The sequence below is a fragment of the Hakea prostrata genome, chromosome 6 (assembly GCF_041222555.1).
Source record: "Hakea prostrata isolate BN-2017 chromosome 6, UWA_Hpros_2, whole genome shotgun sequence".
Lineage (NCBI taxonomy): Eukaryota > Viridiplantae > Streptophyta > Magnoliopsida > Proteales > Proteaceae > Hakea > Hakea prostrata.
In genome coordinates this window covers 13,943,928-13,954,742 of record NC_142605.1, presented here as the reverse complement: position 1 = coordinate 13,954,742, position 10,815 = coordinate 13,943,928, and the positions used below count along the sequence as shown (strand labels likewise).

Below are 10,815 nucleotides of genomic sequence, written 5' to 3'. Positions count from 1 at the left end.
ATGTCTGATCTTCGTGGCCTTCTGTTGTGTGAGGAACTTCGTATGATTACGGCTCTTCAAGAACTCACTAATGTAACTACTCAACTAGCCTCTTCTTCAGCTTTGGGTTCCAAGAATTTTCAGGACTCTGGTTCTAAGCCACGTTCTGATTCTGCTTTTGGATACAGGGGATACAGAGGTGGTACTCGATTTCAGAATTTTAGTGCTCACAGATCTCAAAGTTTTTCTGGTAATCGGTTTCATGGTAATGTTAGAGGTGGTTTTTGTGGAGGTAATCAAAATTTTCCTCGGTCTTCTATTTGTCAGTTATGCAATCGCTCAGGGCACTCTGCTAGGTTTTGCTATCAGCTTCAGTCCTTTGCTGCCTCCTCCCCACATGCAAATTTTGCACATTCTTCTTCTTCCAGGGTTCCAGATTCAGGGGCGTCTCATCATATTACTTATGATCTGAGTTCCTTGCGTAGTGCTTCAGAATACAATGGCTCTGAGACTGTCAAAATAGGTGATGGTTCAGGTTTGGAAATTAAACATTGTGGAAATACTACTCTTGTTCTCACAACTCCTTTTCTCTTAATCATGTCTTACATGTGCCCACTGCCTCTACTAATCTTCTATCTGTTAGTAAGTTCACTGCAGATAATGCTGTTTTTCTTGAATTTCATGCATCTTGTTTTCATGTGAAGGATCTCTCCTCAGGGCGTATCCTGCTGACCGGTCCTCTTGATAATGGAATTTACAAATTCCCATCATCCTCATCCTCTCCCATGGCTTTGTCAGTTGTTTCTGCTTCACCTGCAATTTGGCATCTTCGGCTTGGGCATCCTGCTCCTCCTATGGTCAGCCGTATCATCAATCGTTTTTCTCTTCCTACTATTGGTGGCAAGGATAGTTCTCTTTGTACACCTTGTCAGTTAGGTAAATCCCATTGTTTACCATTTCATACTTGTAATAATCATACTACAGCTCCTCTACAAATTGTGTACTCTGATCTTTGGGGTCCTTCTTTTGTTCCTTCTCATGAGGGTCATCGCTATTATATCTCCTTTGTAGATGACTTCACCCGCTATACATGGTTGTATACAATTTCTAATAAATCTGAGGCATTCTCTATTTTTCAAATTTTTAAAGTGTTTGTTGAGAACCAGTTTAATTCCACAATTAAATATTTCCAATCTGATTGGGGTGGGGAATTTCAAAGTTTTTCCAAATTTCTCAGAAACTGTGGTATTGGGAATAGGCTATCATGTCCTTATACATCTCAACAAAATGGACGAGTTGAATGTAGACATCGCCAAATTGTAGATGTTGGTTTGTCATTACTTGCACACTCTGGATTATCCTTACATTTTTTGTCTGAGGCATTTTCTACTGCTGTTTACTTGATGAATCGTATTCCCACAGCCGTTCTTGGGTATGACTCTCCCTATTTTAGGGTGCATAACCGTTCACCAGATTATCTTTTCCTGAAGGTTTTTGGCTGTAGGTGTTTTCCACTGTTAAGACCCTACAATAAACACAAAATTGAGTATAGGTCTGCCCCTTGCATTTTTGTTGGATATAGTGCAAATCACCATGGTTATCGGTGTTATAACCCGGTCACACAAAAGATAATCATATCACGTCATGTTATGTTTGATGAAATGGCATTTCCTTTGAAAGCACACAGGTCAGTATCATCCTCTTCTTCAAGTTAGATGGGTAAAGAGTCTTCTTTATGTCCAGCGGCGCCTCTGGTTGTATTTCAAGATGCTAATTCTACTTCATCTTCACTTCCTTTGATGTCACGGTCTCATGGATCTCAAATTCAAGGCTGTAGGTCACAAGCACAAGAAAGTTCTGTTGTTAGGTTTGCTGGGCTTGTAACTAATGAACTTGGACATTTTGATAATTTTGGGCCTGTACCTAATGAACTTGGACATTATGATAATTCTGGACATGTAACTAATGGACTTGGACATTTTGATAAATCTGTTAATCTTTCATTAGATGTGGATAATGGTTCCCATATGTCTGTTGGGCCTTCCACTACTGGGCCTTTGGTGATAGCTTCCCCTAATGTATCTTGTAATTTGCCTACTGGGCCTTTGCCACACAATGGGCATGTTCTACATGATTCATCTACACCTGGGCCTCATAACTCTATTGTGGAGTTGGACACTTCTAATACACAGTCACATGGACCTCTTCCCTCACGCACTCATCATATGCTGACCCGTTCACAGACTGGAACCCGGGTTCCCAAGAAAGTTTATAGTCTTCTTGCCACAAAACATCCTCTTCCCATGGCTCTCCTTAGCACATGTCAAGCTGATCTTGAACCGACATGTTATTCTTAGGCTTCGAGGCATCTGGTTTGGCGCCAAGCCATGGACGCTGAGTTTGATGCCCTTGTTATTAATAAAACTTGGGTATTAACTCCTCCTCCCCCAAAGGGTAATATCATTGGTTGCAAGTGGCTTTTTAGAATTAAGCGTCGTTCTGATGGTACCATTGAGCGTCATAAGGCTCGTTTTGTTGCTAAGGGCTACACTCAAGAATATGGATTGGATTATGATGAAACGTTTAGTCTTGTGGTAAAACCAACCACTATTCGCATTCTCCTTGCCTTAGTTGTCTCTTCCAATTGGCCCATTCGCCAGCTTGATGTCAATAATGCTTTCTTACATGGTTCTATCATTGAATATGTTTATATGCATCAGCCACCTGGTTATATTGATTGTAATTTTCCGGGTCATGTTTGCAAGCTTCAACGTTCCTTATATGGACTCAAACAAGCATCAAGGGCATGGTTTCACCGCTTGAGTACCTTTTCGCTTAGCCTTGGGTTCACGGGGTCTAAGACTAATTCTTCATTATTCTTTCGTCATCATGATGATGGTCCCCTCTTCATCCTTGTTTATGTTGATGACATTCTCATTACCGGCCCTTCTCATAAGGCTATTTTGACTCTTATGCAAACTTTGGCATCTGAATTTGCTCTAAAAGATCTTGGGTCGGCACGGTTTTTCTTGGGAATAGAACTCATTACACTTCCTACGGGGTTACTTCTCTCTCAACAAAGATATATTTGTTCCTTGCTTGATCGGGTTGGTATGACAGGAGCTAAACCTATAGCAACTCCATTTCCTTCGTCTTCAGCTTTATCCAAGGAAGGTGGTCAATCACTCCCTGATCCCACTCTTTATCGAAGTCTTGTTGGTGCTTTACAATATGTGACCCTCACTCGTCTCGACATCACATTTTCGGTCAACAAGTTGTGCCAGTTTTTGGCTTCTCCGACTGACTTACATTGGGCAGCTCTTAAGAGGTTGTTACTGATGAGCACATTTATGTGTGAAATCTTAGGGCATAAAGCATGCATTTTATACACTTAGAGTGGAGTTACCTTGGGTTTTATGTTGTTTTTGCAGATTTTAGGACTTTTCAAGATTTAAGCAAATATTTGGAGTTTTGGGTTTGAATCATGCTATTTTACACGTCAAAAAGTTCATTCAAATTCTCAAATGCGAAAATGGGCCTAATCTGGAGCATGATGGGCTAGAGATGTGTGATTATGGGCCAACTCCGAAATATTGAAGAGATAAAGAAGGCAAATCTGATCTACGGCTGAGATTTTAAATCAAATCTACAGAGATATTATTGAGAGAGTCCAAATGGAAAAGAGTCCTTGCATACCTCAATATCTTATTTCCTATCTTGGATTTAATTAAAGAAAGAAAAAGAGGAAAAAGAATTATATTCAGAAAGAAAAAGAGGAAAAATCCCGTTTTTGAATGCCTCTGTCCAGTTTCGATCAAACCCTTCATCGAACGGTCATCCGATGTCCGATCGTGCTGATTTTTGGAGGAGAGTTTCACGACTACTTAAACCTCAAATCCAACGGTGGAATTATGCATCTGATCTCTCTAAGTCGGCGCAATTACTACGTCAAAACCCTAATTGGCTGAGTCAAATAGAAACCCTGAGTTTTATTTAAATTCAGCCGTGCTTCATATCTCATGTAAACTCTATAAAAGGAGAACATGTTCTAGAGCTTAGTAGAAGCATTCTTTTCTTCTCTCTTCAGTTTATTTAAGTTTTCTTTAGTTTTATTTGCTTGCATTAGTGAGATTTAAATTTCTACATTAAATGTTTAGGTTTAATTTTTTTATGAATGCAATTCAAGTTCAAGCTTCAAGTTCAAGTTTCAATTTTTTTTAGATTCGTTTTTCTCTGGGTCTAGCAATTGCAGATTTAGATCATTCTAGATCTAGATCTGGTTGTTAGGGTTGGTTGAGATTCGAATCGTTTGTTCAAATCGCAAGTAAGTAACCTTCTTTATTAATCTTCTCTCCTCCCTCCATTCCCGCTTCTATCTACCCCTCCATATTCTTAATTTAGGATTTACTTTCAGCATTATTTATTGTTCTGCCTATTCATTCATAATCTCGGACCACATAACCGGAGCAAGCCTACAGTCGTGCCTCTGCTTCTGGTGACGGGTGGTGTTGCATCCGCATTTTAGTTATTTCCTTTTCCTTTTATTGCTTTGTTTATTGCTTTGTTATTTACTTTCTGTTATTTACTTTCTGCCTATTCATTCATAATCTCGGACCACATAACCGGAGCAAGCCTACAGTCGTGCCTCTGCTTCTGGTGACGGGTGGTGTTGCATCTCGCATTTTCCTGTCTCTTTTATTTATGCATTGATTGTGTTTAATTTATTGTTCGTTTCAATTCGATTGCATTAGACGTATAGATTAGGATCGTTTAGTTTAATTAATTAGTTAACAAAAATTGAATCATTCCACTCTCGCATTACTATTAAGAAGTTGAATTATAAGTGGCATATCTCCTTGAGATCGACCCGTTAGCTACACGATACCGTGCGCTTGCGGTTACTTTTAAAATTTCACAAACATGTTTTTGGCGCCGTTGCCGGGGAGGTATTAGTCCACTTTGTTTTTCTCATTCTTAGGTAAATCGAAGTGATTTAAAAATTAAAAAAAAAAAATTCAAAGATATTACTCTTAACTTGAGTAGAAACAAAAACGTATAGTAGTCCCCACTCTACTGCAGAATCCCCAGGATTCGATTGTAGGCAGCTCTGAAGACTATACGGATTCCTTTGCTGTCAAACCTATAAGCGCTCAGCTATACGGCAACCTTACAGCTTTGGAATCATTGTTTCAATCTTTGTGGTCGGAAATTCATTACTTTCCCTTCGTTTTTGTTATTTTCTTTTTTTTATTCTTTAGTACTTTATTTATTTTTTTTATTTAAAAAAAATCTCATTCTTTCATAAGAGCCATTAATTGCATTAAGTGGTTAGTGCATGTGTGTCTGGACTCGTGATTCTACAAATAGAATTGTCCGAGTGTCTAACTTGACCATGGAAGGTCTACCTCCACCACCTCCACCTAAGAGTCTTAGGGATAGATTTTATCCAACTCGATCTGCACAACCTTCCTGTATACGTTTACCTGAAGTGAGGGGTAATAATTTTGAGCTCAAATCTCATTATCTATCTATGTTACCCCAATTTCATGGGCTACTTGGTCAAGATGCATATTTGTTCCTTAGGGAGTTTGAGGAGGTTTGTGTCCTTATGAAGGTACAACAACTTACAGATGATGCCGTAAGACTACGGTTTATTACCTTTGCATTAAAGGACCAAGCCAAAAAGTGGCTTTATAGCTTACCTAGGGATAGCATTATCACATGGGAACAATTTACTGTTCTATTCTTGAAGAAATTCTTTCCTTTCTCTAAGATGAACAAAATAAGAAATGATATTCTTCAATTTCGTCAGAAACCCAATGAGTCCTTTGCTAAGGTAATGGAGAGGTTTCAAAGCCTTCTCCAAGAATGCCCTCACCATGGTATAGAATTATGGCATTTATGCCAAATAATTTATGAGGGTATCGATTACCAAACAAAGCAACTTTTGGAATCAATGTGCCCCCACAGGATTTACATCATTCACTGATGATTCCAAAGTTTGGAATTTTCTTTTAGACCTAGCAGATAGAACTAGAGAATGGGAGTCAACCCAAGAGTCTGAAATGACTAGTAGGGGATATTTTGTTGATAGCCAAGTTCATAAGGAAGCACAAATAGATAATCTTTTAAAAAAGTTAGAAACTTTGGTAGTTAAGGCTGCACCACCATCACCAAGTCAAGCACATTTTATTGACAATTCTATTGCTATGTGTGCATGGTGTCAATCTCCTACACATGTAATTGAGGAATGTCCTAGCTATTCTGGAGGCCAACATGAAAATGTCAGTGCGATGTTTCCAAACCCGTACAGTAACACGTACAATCCTGGGTGGAAGAATCATCATAACTTTTCATGGTCTCAAGGGAAAAACCAAAATGGATTAAGCAATTATTCCACACAAAATCAATTTGGTGCCCCTCAAAAGCAAAATGCCCAATTTTCTCATTATCCAAATGTCCAATTCCCTCAAGCCCCAAATTTCCAGAATGCCAATTTAACTAGGCCTGTCAATCCACCTATTGTGCCTTATATGCCTCACATTGCACAAAATCAATCATCACCAGGTTTCAACAGAGGTAACAATCCAGAGTTTTCTCGTCTCTCTTCCTTAGAGAAGAATATGGAAGTACTTTCCAGTACCTTCATGACTTCTATGCATAATATGGAAAAACAAATTTCCACTCTTGCAAGTGCTTTGTCTGAGCGAGAAAAAGGTAAAATGCCTAGCCAACCTGAGTTAAATCCTAGGATTCAGATTCATCAAAGACCACCAAATCAAGTCAACCAAGTTGAATCCTCCCATTCTTCTTTAGCTTCAATTAATTTTGTGTCTGCATTGAGAAGTGGGAAAGGGTATTTAACAGGTGAGTCACATATTAATGAAAAGAGCGAGATTAGTGACCACTGTGATGAGGAGAATGTTCAAGTATCTCCTAATGAGGGTTTGTCTGAAAAACCCATAGAAGTTGAGGATGAGCCAGTTGTTTTAGCAGTACCTAAGTTTGGAGAACCACTATCAGAAACTATGAGAAAAGACCAAATTTCAAATGAGAGTTCTTATGTTCCTAAGGCTCCTTATCCTAGTCGTCTAGTGAATAAGAAGAAGACTGCAACTATGGAGAAAATTTTTGATGTCTTCAAAAAGGTAGAAGTGAATATCCCTCTTTTGGATGTCATATCTCAGATCCCCGCCTATGCAAAAGTGTTGAAAGATTTATGCACTCATAAAAGAATCACTAGCATTCCCAAAAAGGCGTTCTTGGCAAGTAACATTAGTTCCATAATTACTCAACCTGTAGCAGCCAAGTATAAGGATCCAGGGAGCCCCACCATAGCTTGTGTCATAGGCAATACACACATTGAACATGCTTTACTTGATCTTGGTGCAAGTGTAAATCTGTTGCCTTACCATGTTTATAAACAACTAGGATTGGGAGAATTGAAAGCAACTAGAACTACTCTTCAGTTGGCAGATAGGTCAGTTAAGATTCCTAAAGGGATGGTTGAAGATGTTTTACTGAAAGTGGGAGAATTTATTTTTCCAGTTGATTTCATTGTGCTAGATACTAAACCTTTTTCAATCAAGGATGAAATCCCAATAATTTTAGGAAGACCATTTTTGGCTACTAGTAATGCATTAATCAATTGTCGAAATGGCCTCTTACGATTATCTTTTGGAAATCAAACTGTAGAGTTTAATATGTTCAGGATAGGGAAACAACCACAAATAGAAGAAGAGATCAATATGCTTGAGGAATCTTTTGATTTTCCTAATGATGTGATTACCAACTTTGAGATTGATTTTGATTCTAAATTTCAAGAATGTATGGATATGTTGGATGATGATAGTGAAACTTTCTTTTCCGAAGTTTTAAATTTTCACACACCTTTGGAGCCTATTAATCCTCTATCCATCTCCATCTCCATTCCCAAGCCCTCAATAATTGAACCCCCCAAGCTAGAATTGAAAGAGTTGCCTTCTAATTTAAAGTATGCTTTCCTGAGACAAGATAATCATCTTCCTGTTATTGTTGTCTCGATTTAACTTCCGACAAAGCGAAAAGAGTTGATCACACTGTTGAATGATAATAGAGAAGCATTGGGTTGGTTTGTCACTCATATCAAAGGTCTAAGCTCTTCCATTGAACAATATCATATTCATCTTATGAAAGATGCAAAACCTTCTAGAGAACCTCAACGTATGATGAGAATTTTTTTTAACATTGTGAATGTTTTTCTTGAGATCTTTAGAGATGATTTTTCGATTCACGGTTTTTCTTATTTGGAGTGCCTTCCCCATCATACATTGATATTGAAGATAAGACTAAAGCTTCCCATGATAAGCACATATTGACTGAAAGGTATACCCCTCATTTGTCTTCTTTGTTTAGCATACATGCATTGAGGACATTGCATTACTTAAGTGTGGGGGGGGGGGGGGGGTATAGCTGCGTTGTAGATTTTAACTTTGACTTTTGATTATTATACATATTCTTTCAATTGCTATGATGTGTGAAATGAGAGTGATTTTGGTACCCATCATGAACACATAAAATCCCTGTTGAGAGGAAGGTAACTTGTATATATGTTGAGATGAGACTTTCCTTAGAAAAATAAAAGGCCCTTAACTTAAGGCGTCGAACCATCTATGAGTTTTGTGGGTCCTTGTTTCTTTGGCTAGAAGTTGAGATCAATTTTGTGTAGGGCATGACAAAAGAGAAAAAAAAAGAAGAAGAAAAAAAAAAAAAAGAGAGTAGAAAGTAAAAGTTGAATTCCTTGGAACTAGACAGGGCACTCCGACTCAGGAATCGAGGTGACTTGATCGAAACTCTTAGGAAGGAGATTATTGAAAAGAACTCTCGCATCACTGTCTATGTGGGCATATGCAAAGCAAAGCTACAAAGTAACTTGAGTTTTTGGTGTCTGCTCCACCATGTCATTCAAGCCAACCGTAGTGGAGTAATGTAGAGTTCACTACTCAAAAGAAAAAAAAAGAGAAATAAATACAAGTGTCATCAATGCCTTGGTAAAATTGTTTGGTAAAAAATACTTCAAAACCTTAGTCATTGGTCCCCTTACTTTATGAGTGGTTTTGTTTAAAGGAGAGGTGTACTTGAAAGATATAAGGTGAGTCCTTGATTGAGATATATGCTAAGTCTCAAGAATCAATATGGGGTAATAAAAGTTCAAGTGTGGGGGATCTTAAATCAATGGTGAGAAAAATTGTCATAGCTATTGATCTTGTATGAGTACTTACCAATTGTTAGGGTTGGAATTTGCAATGTTTTATTTTGAGCTAAAAATTGGAATTTTGGATGTACATTCACTGCAAACATCCACGAGACAAAACTCGTCCTCTAGGGGTAACCTAGTGGTTTAAAGGCTTGTTGCACATGCTAAGTGTAACCGTGATTCCTACGAAAGTGAGTTAGGATTTATTTTGTTGCACTAGTTTCTTACTTGCATTTGAATTTTCTTTAATTTTTGCTTGAGGACAAGCTTAGTCTAAGTGTGGGGGAATCTGATGAGCACATTTATGTGTGAAATCTTAGGGCATAAAGCATGCATTTTATACACTTAGAGTGGAGTTACCTTGGGTTTTATGTTGTTTTTGCAGATTTTAGGACTTTTCAAGATTTAAGCAAATATTTGGAGTTTTGGGCTTGAATCATGCTATTTTACACGTCAAGAAGTTCATTCAAATTCTCAAATGCGAAAATGGGCCTGATCTGGAGCATGATGGGCTAGAGATGTGTGATTATGGGCCAACTCCGAAATATTGAAGAGATAAAGAAGGCAAATCTGATCTCTACGGCTGAGATTTTAAATCAAATCTACGAGAGATATTATTGAGAGAGTCCAAATGGAAAAGAGTCCTTGCATACCTCAATATCTTATTTCCTATCTTGGATTTAATTAAAGAAAGAAAAAGAGGAAAAAGAATTATATTCAGAAAGAAAAAGAGGAAAAATCCCGTTTTTGAATGCCTCTGTCCAGTTTCGATCAAACCCTTCATCGAACGGTCATCCAATGTCCGATCGTGCTGATTTTTGGAGGAGAGTTTCACGACTACTTAAACCTCAAATCCAACGGTGGAATTATGCATCTGATCTCTCTAAGTCGGCGCGATTACTACGTCAAAACCCTAATTGGCTGAGTCAGATAGAAACCCGAGTTTTATTCAAATTCAATTTGTGCTTCATATCTCATGTAAACTCTATAAAAGGAGAACATGTTCTAGAGCTTAGTAGAAGCATTCTTTCTTCTCTCTTCAGTTTATTTAAGTTTTCTTTAGTTTTATTTGCTTGCATTAGTGAGATTTAAATTTCTACATTAAATGTTTAGGTTTAATTTTGTTATGAATGCAATTCAAGTTCAAGCTTCAAGTTCAAGTTCAAGTTTCAATTTTTTTTAGATTCGTTTTTCTCTGGGTCTAGCAATTGCAGATTTAGATCATTCTAGATCTAGATCTGGTTGTTAGGGTTGGTTGAGATTCGAATCGTTTGTTCAAATCGCAAGTAAGTAACCTTCTTTATTAATCTTCTCTCCTCCCTCCATTCCCGCTTCTATCTACCCCTCCATATTCTTAATTTAGGATTTATTTTCAGCATTATTTATTGTTCTGCCTATTCATTCATAATCTCGGACCACATAACCGAAGCAAGCCTACCGTCGTGCCTCTGCTTCTGGTGACGGGTGGTGTTGCATTTGCATTTTAGTTATTTCCTTTTCCTTTTATTGCTTTGTTTATTGCTTTTGTTATTTACTTTATGTTATTTACTTTCTGCCTATTCATTCATAATCTCGGACCACATAACCGGAGCAAGCCTACA

General features: G+C 37.9%; 1 non-coding gene across 1 annotated transcript; it reads right to left on the bottom strand.

The window, feature by feature from the left end:
- Positions 1 to 5,758: 5,758 nt before the first annotated feature.
- LOC149012303 (small nucleolar RNA R71) lies at positions 5,759 to 5,865 on the bottom strand. Its single transcript, XR_016174215.1, has one exon. It is a non-coding gene; the product is annotated as a small nucleolar RNA R71 (small nucleolar RNA).
- Positions 5,866 to 10,815: the final 4,950 nt, after the last annotated feature.